Source organism: Bombus affinis, unplaced genomic scaffold (genome assembly GCF_024516045.1).
Source record: "Bombus affinis isolate iyBomAffi1 unplaced genomic scaffold, iyBomAffi1.2 ctg00000083.1, whole genome shotgun sequence".
Lineage (NCBI taxonomy): Eukaryota > Metazoa > Arthropoda > Insecta > Hymenoptera > Apidae > Bombus > Bombus affinis.
Window position 1 is genome coordinate 715,721 of NW_026108831.1, and position 18,760 is coordinate 734,480.

General features: G+C 42.5%; 1 long non-coding RNA gene across 1 annotated transcript in view; it reads left to right on the forward strand.

Annotated features, from left to right (window-relative positions):
• Positions 1–299: 299 nt before the first annotated feature.
• LOC126927364 (uncharacterized) overlaps positions 300–18,760 on the forward strand; it is a 52,171-nt gene continuing 33,710 nt past the window's right edge. Inside the window, exons 1-2 of the long non-coding RNA XR_007715417.1 lie at positions 300–393; positions 816–839. This is a non-coding gene — a long non-coding RNA (uncharacterized LOC126927364). The remainder of the gene's footprint in view (positions 394–815; positions 840–18,760) is intronic.

The following is an 18,760-nucleotide window of genomic DNA, read 5'->3' on the forward strand; positions in this document are numbered from 1 at the left end:
CGTGGATGAAGTGTAAGATACAAAGTATATATTTGACTTAATAATGAAATACAGGAATACAATTTGATCTGGTCCAGATCCGCACGCTAGCAGTGTTACTTTATGACTGAAAACCCCGAAGCCAACGTCGCCTGTCTACAGTTTATGGTCTGCCTCCCTGCTATTCTTTTGTCTATGTGCTGTCGATGGCTTCAGCGCTTGAGAAAGCTAAAAAGACCAGATGTGGAGTTTTCCTAGAAGTGGTGACCACTTCAACACATAGGGACATTGAAATATTCGCACCAGCCCAAGGAGCCGGAAGTCTTTATTGCATTGCCTACTGACAAATGTTTACAGTTTTTCAATAGTTTTACATAAATGGTAATATTTCCACATGGTACAGTGCAACGTGAGGTCCGAAATCGCTCATAAAAATAGGTAATAACCGGAAATATATGAACGGCAATATAAGGTACACGTATAGATTGGAAATTGTAATCGATGCTCGCTCGCTCCGCTCGCTTGTAAAAATGTAGTCAAACCTCTCAACCGATCCGACACGTTCGCAAATTTGAAATAAGTCGCCTTCTTATCGAATAAGGAACGCAAGAGTGATTGGTTTTAGGTTATGCTATAGCTTTCTAGCGAGCAGGGCGAGCGGGCGACGCGTGATGATGTGTCACAAACCAACGGATTGGCACATAGGGACATTGAAATATTCGGACCAGCCCGAGGAGCCGGATGTCTTTGTCGAATTGCCTTCTGATAAAAGTTTACAGTTTTACAATAGTTTCACATAAATAGTAATATTTCCACATAGTACAGTGCAACATGAGGTCCGATATCGCTGACAAAATTAGGTAATAACCGGAAATATATGAAAGGCAATATGAGGTATATGTACATCTTGGAAATTGTAAACGTTTCTCGCTCACTCCGCTCGCTCGTAAAAATCTAGCCCGACCTCACTACCGAACCGACACGTTCCCAAATTTGAAATAAGTCGCCTCCTTATCGAATATGGAACGCAACAGGGGTTGGTCTTAGGTTAGGCTATAGTTTTCTAGCGATCAGGGCGAGCGGGCGACGTGTAAAGGTGCGTCACAAACCAACGGTTTGGCACATAGGGACATTGAAATATTCGCACCAGCCCGAGGAGCCGGTAGCCTTTATCGAATTTCCTACTGACAAATGTTTACAGTTTATCAATAGTTTTACATAAATGGTAATATTTCAAATAGTACAGTGCAACGTGAGGTCCGAAATCGCTGACAAAATGAGGTAACAATAGGAAATAAATGCAAGGCAATGTGAGGTATATGTACATCTTGGAAATTGTAAACGTTTCTCGCTCACTCCGCTCGCCCATAAAAATCTAGCCCAACCTCACTACCCATCAGACACGTTCCCGCATTTGAAATAAGTCGCCTCCATATCGAATAAGGAACGCAACAGGGGTTGGTTTTAGGTTAGGCTATAGTTTTCTAGCGAGCAGGGCGAGCGGGCGACGCGTGAAGATGTGTCTCAAACCAACGGTTTGGCACATAGGGACATTGAAATATTCGCACCAGTCCGAGGAGATGGAAGTCTTTATCGAATTTCCTAGTGACAAAAGTTTACAGTTTAACAATAGTTTCACATAAATAGTAATATTTCCACGTAGTACAGTGCTACATGAGGTCCGAAATCGCTGACAGAATTAGGTAATAACCGGAAATATATGAAAGGCAATATAAGTAATACGTATTGCTTGGAAATGGTTATCGATGCCCGATCGCTCCGCTCGCTCGAAAAGATCTAGTCCAACCTCACAACCGATCCGACGCGTTCCCAAATTAGAAATAAGTCGCCGCCATATTGAATAACATACAGAAGAGGGATTGGTTTTAGGTTAGGCTATAGTTTTCTAGCGAGCAACGCGAGCGGGCGAAGCGTGAAGATGTGTCACAACCGAACGGTTTGGCACATAGGGACATTGAAATATTCGCACCAGCCCGAGGAGCCGGAAGTCTTTATCGAATTGCCTACTGACAAAAGAATACAGTTTATCAATAGCTTCACATAAATAGTACTATTTCCACATAGTAAATTGCAACGTGATGTCAGAAATGTCTGACAAAATTAGGTAATAACACGAAATATATGCAAGGCAATATGAGGTATATGTATAGCTTGGAAATTGTCATCGCTGCTCGCTCGCTCCGCTCGCTCGTAAAAATCTAGTCCAACCTCACAACCGATCCTATACGTTCCAAAATTTTGAAATAAGTCGCCTCCATATCGTATAACGAACGCAAGAGGGAATGGTTTTAGGTTAGGCTATAGTTTTCGAGCGAGCGCAGCGAGCGAAGGACGCGCAAAGGTGTGTCACAAACCAACGGTTTGGCACATAGGGACATTGAAATATTCGCACCAGCCCGAGGAGCCGGAAGTCTTTATCGAATTGCCTACTGACAAAAGAATACAGTTTATCAATAGCTTCACATAAATAGTACTATTTCCACATAGTAAATTGCAATGTGATGTCAGAAATGTCTGACAAAATTAGGCAATAACACGAAATATATGCAAGGCAATATAAGGTACATGTATAGCTTGGAAACTGCGATCGTTGCCCGCTCGCTCCGCTCTCTCGTAAAAATCTCGTCCAACCACACAACCGATCCGACACGTTCCCAAATTTGAAATAAGTCGCCTCCATATAGTATAGCGAACGCCAGAGGGAATGGTTTTAGGTTAGGCTATAGTTTTCGAGCGAGCGCAGCGAGCGATGGACGCGTAAAGGTGTGTCACAAACCAACGGTTTGGCACATAGGGATATTGAAATATTCGCCCCAGCCCGAGGAGCCGCAAGTCGTTATCGAATTGCCTACTGACAAAAGTTTACAGTTTATGAATAGTTTCACATAAATAGTACTATTTCCACATAGTAATGTGCAATGTGATGTCAGAAATGTCTGACAAAATTAGGTAATAACACGAAATATATGCAAGGCAATATAAGGTACATGTATAGCTTGGAAACTGCGATCGTTGCTGGCTCGCTCTGCTCGCTCGTAAAAATCTAGTCCAACCTCATAACCGATCCGACACGTTCCCAAATTTGAAATATGTCGCCGCCATATCGAATAACATACAGAAGAGGGTTGGTTTTAGGTTAGGCTATAGTTTTCGAGCGAGCGCAGTGAGCGAGCGACGCGTAAAGGTGTGTCACAACCGAACGGTTTGGCACATAGGGACATTGAAATATCCGCACCAGCCCGAGGAGCCGGAAGTCTTTATCGAATTGCCTTCTGACAAAAGAATACAGTTTATCAATAGCTTCACATAAATAGTACTATTTCCACATAGTAAATTGCAATGTGATGTCAGAAATGTGTGACAAAATTAGGTAATAAAACGAAATATATGCAAGGCAATATGAGGTATATGTATAGCTTGGAAATTGTCATGGTTGCTCGCTCGCTCCGCTCGCTCGTAAAAATCTAGTCCAACCTCACAACCGATCCGACGCGTTCCCAAATTTGTAGTAAGTCGCCGCCATATCGAATAACATATAGAAGAGGGTTGGTTTTAGGTTAGGCTATAGTTTTCGAGCGAGCGCAGTGAGCGAGCGACGCGTAAGGGTGTGTCATAACCGAACGGTTTGGCACATAGGGACATTGAAATATCCGCACCAGCCCGAGGAGCCGGAAGTCTTTATCGAATTGCCTACTGACAAAAGAATACAGTTTATCAATAGCTTCACATAAATAGTACTATTTCCACATAGTAAATTGCAATGTGATGTCAGAAATGTCTGACAAAATTAGGTAATAACACGAAATATATGCAAGGCAATATGAGGTATATGTATAGCTTGGAAATTGTCATGGTTGCTCGCTCGCTCCGCTCGCTCGTAAAAATCTAGTCCAACCTCACAACCGATCCGACGCGTTCCCAAATTTGAAATAAGTCGCCGCCATATCGAATAACATATAGAAGAGGGATTGGTTTTGGTGAGGCTATAGTTTTCTAGCGAGCAACGTGAGCGGGCGAAGCGTGAAGATGTGTCACAAACGAACGGTTTGGCACATAGGGACATTGAAATATTCGAACCAGCCCGAGGAGCCGGAAGTCTTTATCGAATTGCCTACTGACAAAAGAATACAGTTTATCAATAGCTTCACATAAATAGTACTATTTCCACATAGCAAATTGCAACGTGATGTCAGAAATGTCTGACAAAATTAGGTAATAACACGAAATATATGCAAGGCAATATGAGGTATATGTATAGCTTGGAAATTGTCATCGCTGCTCGCTCGCTCCGCTCGCTCGTAAAAATCTAGTCCAACCTCACAACCGATCCTATACGTTCCAAAATTTTGAAATAAGTCGCCTCCATATCGTATAACGAACGCAAGAGGGAATGGTTTTAGGTTAGGCTATAGTTTTCGAGCGAGCGCAGCGAGCGAAGGACGCGTAAAGGTGTGTCACAAACCAACGGTTTGGCACATAGGGACATTGAAATATTCGCACCAGCCCGAGGAGCCGGAAGTCTTTATCGAATTGCCTACTGACAAAAGAATACAGTTTATCAATAGCTTCACATAAATAGTACTATTTCCACATATTAATGTGCAATGTGATGTCAGAAATGTCTGACAAAATTAGGTAATAACACGAAATATATGCAAGGCAATATAAGGTACATGTATAGCTTGGAAACTGCGATCGTTGCTGGCTCGCTCTGCTCGCTCGTAAAAATCTAGTCCAACCTCACAACCGATCCGACGCGTTCCCAAATTTGAAATAAGTCGCCGCCATATCGAATAACATACAGAAGTGGGTTGGTTTTAGGTTAGGCTATAGTTTTCGAGCGAGCGCAGTGTGCGAGCGACGCGTAAAGGTGTGTCACAACCGAACGGTTTGGCACATAGGGACATTGAAATATTCGCACCAGCCCGAGGAGCCGGAAGTCTTTATCGAATTGCCTACTGACAAAAGAATACAGTTTATCAATAGCTTCACATAAATAGTACTATTTCCACATAGTAAATTGCATTGTGATGTCAGAAATGTCTGACAAAATTAGGTACTAACACGAAATATATGCAAGGCAATATGAGGTATATGTATAGCTTGGAAATTGTCATCGTTGCTCGCTCGCTCCGCTCGCTCGTAAAAATCTAGTCCAACCTCATAACCGATCCGACCCGTTCCCAAATTTGAAATAAGTCGCCGCCATATCGAATAACATACAGAAGAGGGTTGGTTTTAGGTTAGGCTATAGTTTTCGAGCGAGCGCAGTGAGCGAGCGACGCGTAAAGGTGTGTCACAACCGAACGGTTTGGCACATAGGGACATTGAAATATTCGCACCAGCCCGAGGAGCCGGAAGTCTTTATCGAATTGCCTACTGACAAAAGAATACAGTTTATCAATAGCTTCACATAAATAGTACTATTTCCACATAGTAGATTGCAATGTGATGTCAGAAATGTCTGACAAAATTAGGTAATAACACGAAATATATGCAAGGCAATATAAGGTACATGTATAGCTTGGAAACTGCGATCGTTGCTGGCTCGCTCTGCTCGCTCGTAAAAATCTAGTCCAACCTCATAACCGATCCGACACGTTCCCAGATTTGAAATAAGTCGCCGCCATATCGAATAACATACAGAAGGGTGTTGGTTTTATGTTAGGCTATAGTTTTCGAACGAGAGGAGCGAGCGAAGGACGCGTAAAGGTGTGTCACAAACCAACGGTTTGGCACATAGGGACATTGAAATATTCGCCGCAGCCCGAGGAGCCGGAAGTCGTTATCGAATTGCCTACTGACAAAAGTTTACAGTTTATGAATAGTTTCACATAAATAGTAATATTTCCACATAGTAATGTGCAATGTGGTGTCAGAAATGTCTGACAAAATTAGGTAATAACACGAAATATATGCAAGGCAATATAAGAATCTTTATCGAAGTCTTTATCGAATTGCCTACTGACAAAAGGATACAGTCTATCAATAGCTTCACATAAATAGTACTATTTCCACATAGTAAATTGCAACGTGATGTCAGAAATGTCTGACAAAATTAGGTAATAACACGAAATATATGCAAGGCAATATGAGGTATATGTATAGCTTGGAAATTGTCATCGCTGCTCGCTCGCTCCGCTCGCTCGTAAAAATCTAGTCCAACCTCACAACCGATCCGACACGTTCCCAAATTTGTAATAAGTCGCCGCCATATCGAATAACATATAGAAGAGGGTTGGTTTTAGGTTAGGCTATAGTTTTCGAGCGAGCGCAGTGAGCGAGCGACGCGTAAGGGTGTGTCATAACCGAACGGTTTGGCACATAGGGACATTGAAATATCCGCACCAGCCCGAGGAGCCGGAAGTCTTTATCGAATTGCCTACTGACAAAAGAATACAGTTTATCAATAGCTTCACATAAATAGTACTATTTCCACATAGTAAATTGCAATGTGATGTCAGAAATGTCTGACAAAATTAGGTAATAACACGAAATATATGCAAGGCAATATGAGGTATATGTATAGCTTGGAAATTGTCATGGTTGCTCGCTCGCTCCGCTCGCTCGTAAAAATCTAGTCCAACCTCACAACCGATCCGACGCGTTCCCAAATTTGAAATAAGTCGCCGCCATATCGAATAACATATAGAAGAGGGATTGGTTTTGGTTAGGCTATAGTTTTCTAGCGAGCAACGTGAGCGGGCGAAGCGTGAAGATGTGTCACAACCGAACGGTTTGGCACATAGGGACATTGAAATATTCGAACCAGCCCGAGGAGCCGGAAGTCTTTATCGAATTGCCTACTGACAAAAGAATACAGTTTATCAATAGCTTCACATAAATAGTACTATTTCCAGATAGTAAATTGCAACGTGATGTCAGAAATGTCTGACAAAATTAGGTAATAACACGAAATATATGCAAGGCAATATGAGGTATATGTATAGCTTGGAAATTGTCATGGTTGCTCGCTCGCTCCGCTCGCTCGTAAAAATCTAGTCCAACCTCACAACCGATCCGACGCGTTCCCAAATTTGAAATAAGTCGCCGCCATATTGAATAACATACAGAAGAGGGATTGGTTTTAGGTTAGGCTATAGTTTTCTAGCGAGCAACACGAGCGGGCGAAGCGTGAAGATGTGTCACAACCGAACGGTTTGGCACATAGGGACATTGAAATATTCGCACCAGCCCGAGGAGCCGGAAGTCTTTATCGAATTGCCTACTGACAAAAGGGTACAGTTTATCAATAGCTTCACATAAATAGTACTATTTCCACATAGTAAATTGCAATGTGATGTCAGAAATGTCTGACAAAATTAGGTAATAACACGAAATATATGCAAGGCAATATAAGGTACATGTATAGCTTGGTAACTGCGATCGTTGCCCGCTCGCTCCGCTCTCTCGTAAAAATCTAGTCCAACCTCACAACCGATCCGACACGTTCCCAAATTTGTAATAAGTCGCCGCCATATCGAATAACATATAGAAGGGGTTTGGTTTTAGGTTAGGCTATAGTTTTCGAGCGAGCGCAGCGAGCGAAGGACGCGTAAAGGTGTGTCACAAACCAACGGTTTGGCACATAGGGACATTGAAATATTCGCCGCAGCCCGAGGAGCCGGAAGTCGTTATCGAATTGCCTACTGACAAAAGTTTACAGTTTATGAATAGTTTCACATAAATAGTAATATTTCCACATAGTAATGTGCAATGTGGTGTCAGAAATGTCTGACAAAATTAGGTAATAACACGAAATATATGCAAGGCAATATAAGGTACATGTATAGCTTGGAAACTGCGATCGTTGCTGGCTCGCTCTGCTCGCTCGTAAAAATCTCGTCCAACCTCACAACCGATCCGACACGTTCCCAAATTTGAAATAAGTCGCCGCCATATCGAATAACATACAGTAGAGGGATTGGTTTTAGGTTAGGCTATAGTTTTCTAGCGAGCAACGCGAGCGGGCGAAGCGTGAAGGTGTGTCACAACCGAACGGTTTGGCACATTGGGACATTGCAATATTCGCACCAGCCCGAGGAGCCGGAAGTCTTTATCGATTTGCCTACTGACAAAAGAATACAGTTTATCAATAGCTTCACATAAATAGTACTATTTCCACAGAGTAAATTGCAATGTGATGTCAGAAATATCTGACAAAATTAGGTAATAACACGAAATATATGCAAGGCAATATGAGGTATATGAATAGTTTGGAAATTGTCATCGTTGCTCGCTCGCTCCGCTCGCTCGTAAAAATCTAGTCCAACCTCATAACCGATCCGACACGTTCCCAAATTTGAAATAAGTCGGCGCCATATCGAATAACATACAGAAGTGGGTTGGTTTTAGGTTAGGCTATAGTTTTCGAGCGAGCGCAGTGAGCGAGCGACGCGTAAAGGTGTGTCACAACCGAACGGTTTGGCACATAGGGACATTGAAATATTCGCACCAGCCCGAGGAGCCGGAAGTCTTTATCGAATTGCCTACTGACAAAAGAATACAGTTTATCAATAGCTTCACATAAATAGTACTATTTCCACATAGTAAATTGCATTGTGATGTCAGAAATGTCTGACAAAATTCGGTACTAACACGAAATATATGCAAGGCAATATGAGGTATATGTATAGCTTGGAAATTGTCATCGTTGCTCGCTCGCTCCGCTCGCTCGTAAAAATCTAGTCCAACCTCACAACCGATCCGACGCGTTCCCAAATTAGAAATAAGTCGCCGCCATATTGAATAACATACAGAAGAGGGATTGGTTTTAGGTTAGGCTATAGTTTTCTAGCGAGCAACGCGAGCGGGCGAAGCGTGAAGATGTGTCACAACCGAACGGTTTGGCACATAGGGACATTGAAATATTCGCACCAGCCCGAGGAGCCGGAAGTCTTTATCGAATTGCCTACTGACAAAAGAATACAGTTTATCAATAGCTTCACATAAATAGTACTATTTCCACATAGTAAATTGCATTGTGATGTCAGAAATGTCTGACAAAATTAGGTACTAACACGAAATATATGCAAGGCAATATGAGGTATATGTATAGCTTGGAAATTGTCATCATTGCTCGCTCGCTCCGCTCGCTCGTAAAAATCTAGTCCAACCTCATAACCGATCCGACACGTTCCCAGATTTGAAATAAGTCGCCGCCATATCGAATAACATACAGAAGGGTGTTGGTTTTATGTTAGGCTATAGTTTTCGAACGAGCGGAGCGAGCGAAGGACGCGTAAAGGTGTGTCACAAACCAACGGTTTGGCACATAGGGACATTGAAATATTCGCCCCAGCCCGAGGTGCCGGAAGTCTTTATCGAATTGCCTACTGACAAAAGTTTACAGTTTATGAATAGTTTCACATAAATAGTAATATTTCCACATAGTACAGTGCAACATGAGGTCCGAACTCGCTGACAAAATTAGGTAATAACAGAAAATATATGCAAGGCAATATTAGGTATATGTATAGCTTGGAAATTGTCATCGTTGCTCGCTCGCTCCGCTCGCTCGTAAAAATCTAGTCCAACCTCACAACCGATCCGACGCGTTCCCAAATTTGAAATACGTCGCCGCCATATCGAATAACATACAGAAGAGTGATTGGTTTTAGGTTAGGCTATAGTTTTCTAGCGTGCAACGTGAGCGGGCGAAGCGTGAAGATGTGTCACAACCGAACGGTTTGGCACATAGGGACATTGAAATATTCGCACCAGCCCGAGGAGCCGGAAGTCTTTATCGAATTGCCTACTGACAAAAGAATACAGTTTATCAATAGCTTCACATAAATAGTACTATTTCCACATAGTAAATTGCAACGTGATGTCAGAAATGTCTGACAAAATTATGTAATAACACGAAATATATGCAAGGCAATATGAGGTATATGTATAGCTTGGAAATTGTCATCGCTGCTCGCTCGCTCCGCTCGCTCGTAAAAATCTAGTCCAACCTCACAACCGATGCGGCACGTTCCAAAATTTGAAATAAGTCGCCTCCATATCGTATAACGAACGCAAGAGGGAATGGTTTTAAGTTAGGCTATAGTTTTCGAGCGAGCGCAGCGAGCGAAGGACGCGTAAAGGTGTGTCACAAACCAACGGTTTGGCACATAGGGACATTCAAATATTCGCCCCAGCCCGAGGAGCCGGAAGTCGTTATCGAATTGCCTACTGACAAAAGTTTACAGTTTATGAATAGTTTCACATAAATAGTACTATTTCCACATAGTAATGTGCAATGTGATGTCAGAAATGTCTGACAAAATTAGGTAATAACACGAAATATATGCAAGGCAATATAAGGTACATGTATAGCTTGGAAACTGCGATCGTTGCCCGCTCGCTCCGCTCTCACGTAAAAATCTAGTCCAACCTCACAACCGATCCGACACGTTCCCAAATTTGAAATAAGTCGCCGCCATATCGAATAACATACAGAAGGGGGTTGCTTTTATGTTAGGCTATAGTTTTCGAACGAGCGCAGCGAGCGAAGGGCGCGTAAAGGTGTGTCACAAACCAACGGTTTGGCACATAGGGACATTGAAATATTCGCCCCAGCCCGAGGAGCCAGAAGTCTTTATCGAATTGCCTACAGACAAAAGAATACAGTTTATCAATAGTTTCACATAAATAGTAATATTTCCACATAGTACAGTGCAACATGAGGTCCGAACTCGCTGACAAAATTAGGTAATAACAGGAAATATATGCAAGGCAATATAAGGTATATGAATAGCTTGGAAATGGTGATCGTTGCTGGCTCGCTCCGCTCGCTCGTAAAAATCTCGTCCAACCTCACAACCGATCCGACAAGTTCCCAAATTTCAAATAAGTCGCCGCCATATCGAATAACATACAGAAGAGGGATTGGTTTTAGGTTAGGCTATAGTTTTCTAGCGAGCAACGCGAGCGGGCGAAGCGTGAAGATGTGTCACAACCGAACGGGTTGGCACATTGGGACATTACAATATTCGCACCAGCCCGAGGAGCCGGAAGTCTTTATCGAATTGCCTACTGACAAAAGAATACAGTTTATCAATAGTTTCACATAAATAGTAATATTTCCACATAGTACAGTGCAACATGAGGTCCGAACTCGCTGACACAATTAGGTAATAACAGGAAATATATGCAAGGCAATATAAGGTACATGTATAGCTTGGAAACTGCGATCGTTGCCCGCTCGCTCCGCTCTCTCGTAAAAATCTAGTCCAACCTCACAACCGATCCGAAACGTTCCCAAATTTGAAATAAGTCGCCGCCATGTCGAATAACATACAGAAGAGGGATTGCTTTTATGTTAGGCTATAGTTTTCGAGCGAGCGCAGCGAGCGAAGGACGCGTAAAGGTGTGTCACAAACCAACGGTTTGGCACATAGGGACATTGAAATATTCGCCCCAGCCCGAGGAGCCGGAAGTCTTTATCGAATTGCCTACTTACAATAGTTTACAGTTTATGAATAGTTTCACATAAATAGTAAAATTTCCACATAGTACAGTGCAACATGAGGTCCGAAATCGCTGACAAAATTAGGTAATAACAGGAAATATATGCAAGGCAATATAAGGTATATGAATAGCTTGGAAATGGTGATCGTTGCTGGCTCGCTCTGCTCACTCATAAAAATCTAGCCCAACCTCATAACCGATCCGACACGTTCCCAAATTTGAAATAAGTCGCCGCCATATCGAATAACATACAGAAGAGGGTTGGTTTTAGGTTAGGCTATAGTTTTCGAGCGAGCGCAGTGAGCGAGCGACGCGAAAAGGTGTGTCACAACCGAACGGTTTGGAACATAGGGACATTGAAATATTCGCACCAGCCCGAGGAGCCGGAAGTCTTTATCGAATTGCCTACTGACAAAAGAATACAGTTTATCAATAGCTTCACATAAATAGTACTATTTCCACATACTAAATTGTAATGTGATGTCAGAAATGTCTGACAAAATTAGGCAATAACACGAAATATATGCAAGGCAATATAAGGTACATGTATAGCTTGGAAACTGCGATCGTTGCACGCTCGCTCCGCTCGCTCGTAAAAATCTAGTCCAACCTCACAACCGATCCGAAACGTTCCAAAATTTGAAATAAGTCGCCTCCATATCGTATAACGAAAGCAAGAGGGAATGGTTTTAGGTTAGGCTATAGTTTTCGAGCGAGCGCAGCGAGCGAAGGACGCGTAAAGGTGTGTCACAAACCAACGGTTTGGCTCATAGGGACATTGAAATATTCGGACCAGCCCGAGGAGCCGGAAGTCTTTATCGAATTGCCTACTGACAAAAGAATACAGTTTATCAATAGCTTCACATAAATAGTACTATTTCCACATACTAAATTGTAATGTGATGTCAGAAATGTCTGACAAAATTAGGCAATAACACGAAATATATGCAAGGCAATATAAGGTACATGTATAGCTTGGAAACTGCGATCGTTGCACGCTCGCTCCGCTCGCTCGTAAAAATCTAGTCCAACCTCACAACCGATCCGAAACGTTCCAAAATTTGAAATAAGTCGCCTCCATATCGTATAACGAAAGCAAGAGGGAATGGTTTTAGGTTAGGCTATAGTTTTCGAGCGAGCGCAGCGAGCGAAGGACGCGTAAAGGTGTGTCACAAACCAACGGTTTGGCTCATAGGGACATTGAAATATTCGGACCAGCCCGAGGAGCCGGAAGTCTTTATCGAATTGCCTACTGACAAAAGAATACAGTTTATCAATAGCTTCACATAAATAGTACTATTTCCACATACTAAATTGCAATGTGATGTCAGAAATGTCTGACAAAATTAGGCAATAACACGAAATATATGCAAGGCAATATAAGGTACATGTATAGCTTGGAAACTGCGATCGTTGCACGCTCGCTCCGCTCTCACGTAAAAATCTAGTCCAACCTCACAACAGATCCGACACGTTCCCAAATTTGAAATAAGTCGCCGCCATATCGAATAACATACAGAAGGGTGTTGGTTTTATGTTAGGCTATAGTTTTCGAGCGAGCGCAGTGAGTGAGCGACACGTAAAGGTGAGTCACAACCGAACGGTTTGGCACATAGGGACATTGAAATATTCGCACCAGCCCGAGGAGCCGGAAGTCTTTATCGAATTACCTACTGACAAAGGATACAGTTTATCAATAGCTTCACATAAATAGTACTATTTCCACATAGTAAATTGCAATGTGATGCCAGAAATGTCTGACAAAATTAGGTAATAACACGAAATATATGCAAGGCAATATGAAGTATATGTATAGCTTGGAAATTGTCATGGTTGCTCGCACGCTCCGCTCGCTCGTAAAAATCTAGTCCAACCTCACAACCGATCCGACACGTTCCCAAATTTGAAATAAGTCGCCTCCATATCGTATAGCGAACGCCAGAGGGAATGGTTTTAGGTTAGGCTATAGTTTTCGAGCGAGCGCAGCGAGCGAAGGACGCGTAAAGGTGTGTCACAAGCAACGGTTTGGCACATAGGGATATTGAAATATTCGCCCCAGCCCGAGGAGCCGGAAGTCGTTATCGAATTGCCTACTGACAAAAGAATACAGTTTATCAATAGCTTCACATAAATAGTACTATTTCCACATAGTAAATTGCAATGTGATGTCAGAAATGTCTGACAAAATTAGGTACTAACACGAAATATATGCAAGGCAATATGAGGTATATGTATAGCTTGGAAATTGTCATCGTTGCTCGCTCGCTCCGCTCGCTCGTAAAAATCTAGTCCAACCTCACAACCGATCCGACGCGTTCCCAAATTAGAAATAAGTCGCCGCCATATTGAATAACATACAGAAGAGGGATTGGTTTTAGGTTAGGCTATAGTTTTCTAGCGAGCAACGCGAGCGGGCGAAGCGTGAAGATGTGTCACAACCGAACGGTTTGGCACATAGGGACATTGAAATATTCGCACCAGCCCGAGGAGCCGGAAGTCTTTATCGAATTGCCTACTGACAAAAGAATACAGTTTATCAATAGCTTCACATAAATAGTAATATTTCCACATAGTACAGTGCAACATGAGGTCCGAACTCGCTGAAAAAATTAGGTAATAACAGGAAATATATGCAAGACAATATAAGGTATATGAATAGCTTGGAAATGGTGGTCGTTGCTGGCTCGCTCCGCTCGCTCGTAAAAATCTCGTCCAACATCACAACCGATCCGACACGTTCCCAAATTTGAAATAAGTCGCCGCCATATCGAATAACATACAGAAGAGGGATTGGTTTTAGGTTAGGCTATAGTTTTCTAGCGAGCAACGCGAGCGGGCGAAGCGTGAGGATGTGTCACAACCGAACAGTTTGGCACATTGGGACATTGCAATATTCGCACCAGCCCGAGGAGCCGGAAGTCTTTATCGAATTGCCTACTAACAAAAGAATACAGTTTATCAATAGCTTCACATAAATAGTACTATTTCCACATAGTAAATTGCAATGTGATGTCAGAAATGTCTGACAAAATTAGGTAATAACACGAAATATATGCAAGGCAATATGAGGTATATGTATAGCTTGGAAATTGTCATGGTTGCTCGCTCGCTCCGCTCGCTCGTAAAAATCTAGTCCAACCTCACAACCGATCCGACGCGTTCCCAAATTTGAAATAAGTCGCCGCCATATCGAATAACATATAGAAGAGGGATTGGTTTTAGGTTAGGCTATAGTTTTCTAGCGAGCAACGCGAGCGGGCGAAGCGTGAGGATGTGTCACAACCGAACAGTTTGGCACATTGTGACATTGCAATATTCGCACCAGCCCGAGGAGCCGGAAGTCTTTATCGAATTGCCTACTGACAAAAGAATACAGTTTATCAATAGCTTCACATAAATAGTACTATTTCCACATAGTAAATTGCATTGTGATGTCAGAAATGTCTGACAAAATTCGGTACTAACACGAAATATATGCAAGGCAATATGAGGTATATGTATAGCTTGGAAATTGTCATCGTTGCTCGCTCGCTCCGCTCGCTCGTAAAAATCTAGTCCAACCTCACAACCGATCCGACGCGTTCCCAAATTAGAAATAAGTCGCCGCCATATTGAATAACATACAGAAGAGGGATTGGTTTTAGGTTAGGCTATAGTTTTCTAGCGAGCAACGCGAGCGGGCGAAGCGTGAAGATGTGTCACAACCGAACGGTTTGGCACATAGGGACATTGAAATATTCGCACCAGCCCGAGGAGCCGGAAGTCTTTATCGAATTGCCTACTGACAAAAGAATACAGTTTATCAATAGCTTCACATAAATAGTACTATTTCCACATAGTAAATTGCATTGTGATGTCAGAAATGTCTGACAAAATTAGGTACTAACACGAAATATATGCAAGGCAATATGAGGTATATGTATAGCTTGGAAATTGTCATCATTGCTCGCTCGCTCCGCTCGCTCGTAAAAACCTAGTCCAACCTCATAACCGATCCGACACGTTCCCAGATTTGAAATAAGTCGCCGCCATATCGAATAACATACAGAAGGGTGTTGGTTTTATGTTAGGCTATAGTTTTCGAACGAGCGGAGCGAGCGAAGGACGCGTAAAGGTGTGTCACAAACCAACGGTTTGGCACATAGGGACATTGAAATATTCGCCCCAGCCCGAGGTGCCGGAAGTCTTTATCGAATTGCCTACTGACAAAAGTTTACAGTTTATGAATAGTTTCACATAAATAGTAATATTTCCACATAGTACAGTGCAACATGAGGTCCGAACTCGCTGACAAAATTAGGTAATAACAGAAAATATATGCAAGGCAATATTAGGTATATGTATAGCTTGGAAATTGTCATCGTTGCTCGCTCGCTCCGCTCGCTCGTAAAAATCTAGTCCAACCTCACAACCGATCCGACGCGTTCCCAAATTTGAAATACGTCGCCGCCATATCGAATAACATACAGAAGAGTGATTGGTTTTAGGTTAGGCTATAGTTTTCTAGCGTGCAACGTGAGCGGGCGAAGCGTGAAGATGTGTCACAACCGAACGGTTTGGCACATAGGGACATTGAAATATTCGCACCAGCCCGAGGAGCCGGAAGTCTTTATCGAATTGCCTACTGACAAAAGAATACAGTTTATCAATAGCTTCACATAAATAGTACTATTTCCACATAGTAAATTGCAACGTGATGTCAGAAATGTCTGACAAAATTATGTAATAACACGAAATATATGCAAGGCAATATGAGGTATATGTATAGCTTGGAAATTGTCATCGCTGCTCGCTCGCTCCGCTCGCTCGTAAAAATCTAGTCCAACCTCACAACCGATGCGGCACGTTCCAAAATTTGAAATAAGTCGCCTCCATATCGTATAACGAACGCAAGAGGGAATGGTTTTAAGTTAGGCTATAGTTTTCGAGCGAGCGCAGCGAGCGAAGGACGCGTAAAGGTGTGTCACAAACCAACGGTTTGGCACATAGGGACATTCAAATATTCGCCCCAGCCCGAGGAGCCGGAAGTCGTTATCGAATTGCCTACTGACAAAAGTTTACAGTTTATGAATAGTTTCACATAAATAGTACTATTTCCACATAGTAATGTGCAATGTGATGTCAGAAATGTCTGACAAAATTAGGTAATAACACAAAATATATGCAAGGCAATATAAGGTACATGTATAGCTTGGAAACTGCGATCGTTGCCCGCTCGCTCCGCTCTCACGTAAAAATCTAGTCCAACCTCACAACCGATCCGACACGTTCCCAAATTTGAAATAAGTCGCCGCCATATCGAATAACATACAGAAGGGGGTTGCTTTTATGTTAGGCTATAGTTTTCGAACGAGCGCAGCGAGCGAAGGGCGCGTAAAGGTGTGTCACAAACCAACGGTTTGGCACATAGGGACATTGAAATATTCGCCCCAGCCCGAGGAGCCAGAAGTCTTTATCGAATTGCCTACAGACAAAAGAATACAGTTTATCAATAGTTTCACATAAATAGTAATATTTCCACATAGTACAGTGCAACATGAGGTCCGAACTCGCTGACAAAATTAGGTAATAACAGGAAATATATGCAAGGCAATATAAGGTATATGAATAGCTTGGAAATGGTGATCGTTGCTGGCTCGCTCCGCTCGCTCGTAAAAATCTCGTCCAACCTCACAACCGATCCGACAAGTTCCCAAATTTCAAATAAGTCGCCGCCATATCGAATAACATACAGAAGAGGGTTTAGGTTTTAGGTACGCTATAGTTTTCTAGCGAGCAACGCGAGCGGGCGAAGCGTGAAGATGTGTCACAACCGAACGGGTTGGCACATTGGGACATTACAATATTCGCACCAGCCCGAGGAGCCGGAAGTCTTTATCGAATTGCCTACTGACAAAAGAATACAGTTTATCAATAGTTTCACATAAATAGTAATATTTCCACATAGTACAGTGCAACATGAGGTCCGAACTCGCTGACACAATTAGGTAATAACAGGAAATATATGCAAGGCAATATAAGGTACATGTATAGCTTGGAAACTGCGATCGTTGCCCGCTCGCTCCGCTCTCTCGTAAAAATCTAGTCCAACCTCACAACCGATCCGAAACGTTCCCAAATTTGAAATAAGTCGCCGCCATGTCGAATAACATACAGAAGAGGGATTGCTTTTATGTTAGGCTATAGTTTTCGAGCGAGCGCAGCGAGCGAAGGACGCGTAAAGGTGTGTCACAAACCAACGGTTTGGCACATAGGGACATTGAAATATTCGCCCCAGCCCGAGGAGCCGGAAGTCTTTATCGAATTGCCTACTTACAATAGTTTACAGTTTATGAATAGTTTCACATAAATAGTAAAATTTCCACATAGTACAGTGCAACATGAGGTCCGAAATCGCTGACAAAATTAGGTAATAACAGGAAATATATGCAAGGCAATATAAGGTATATGAATAGCTTGGAAATGGTGATCGTTGCTGGCTCGCTCTGCTCGCTCATAAAAATCTAGCCCAACCTCATAACCGATCCGACACGTTCCCAAATTTGAAATAAGTCGCCGCCATATCGAATAACATACAGAAGAGGGTTGGTTTTAGGTTAGGCTATAGTTTTCGAGCGAGCGCAGTGAGCGAGCGACGCGAAAAGGTGTGTCACAACCGAACGGTTTGGAACATAGGGACATTGAAATATTCGCACCAGCCCGAGGAGCCGGAAGTCTTTATCGAATTGCCTACTGACAAAAGAATACAGTTTATCAATAGCTTCACATAAATAGTACTATTTCCACATACTAAATTGTAATGTGATGTCAGAAATGTCTGACAAAATTAGGCAATAACACGAAATATATGCAAGGCAATATAAGGTACATGTATAGCTTGGAAACTGCGATCGTTGCACGCTCGCTCCGCTCGCTCGTAAAAATCTAGTCCAACCTCACAACCGATCCGAAACGTTCCAAAATTTGAAATAAGTCGCCTCCATATCGTATAACGAAAGCAAGAGGGAATGGTTTTAGGTTAGGCTATAGTTTTCGAGCGAGCGCAGCGAGCGAAGGACGCGTAAAGGTGTGTCACAAACCAACGGTTTGGCTCATAGGGACATTGAAATATTCGGACCAGCCCGAGGAGCCGGAAGTCTTTATCGAATTGCCTACTGACAAAAGAATACAGTTTATCAATAGCTTCACATAAATAGTACTATTTCCACATACTAAATTGTAATGTGATGTCAGAAATGTCTGACAAAATTAGGCAATAACACGAAATATATGCAAGGCAATATAAGGTACATGTATAGCTTGG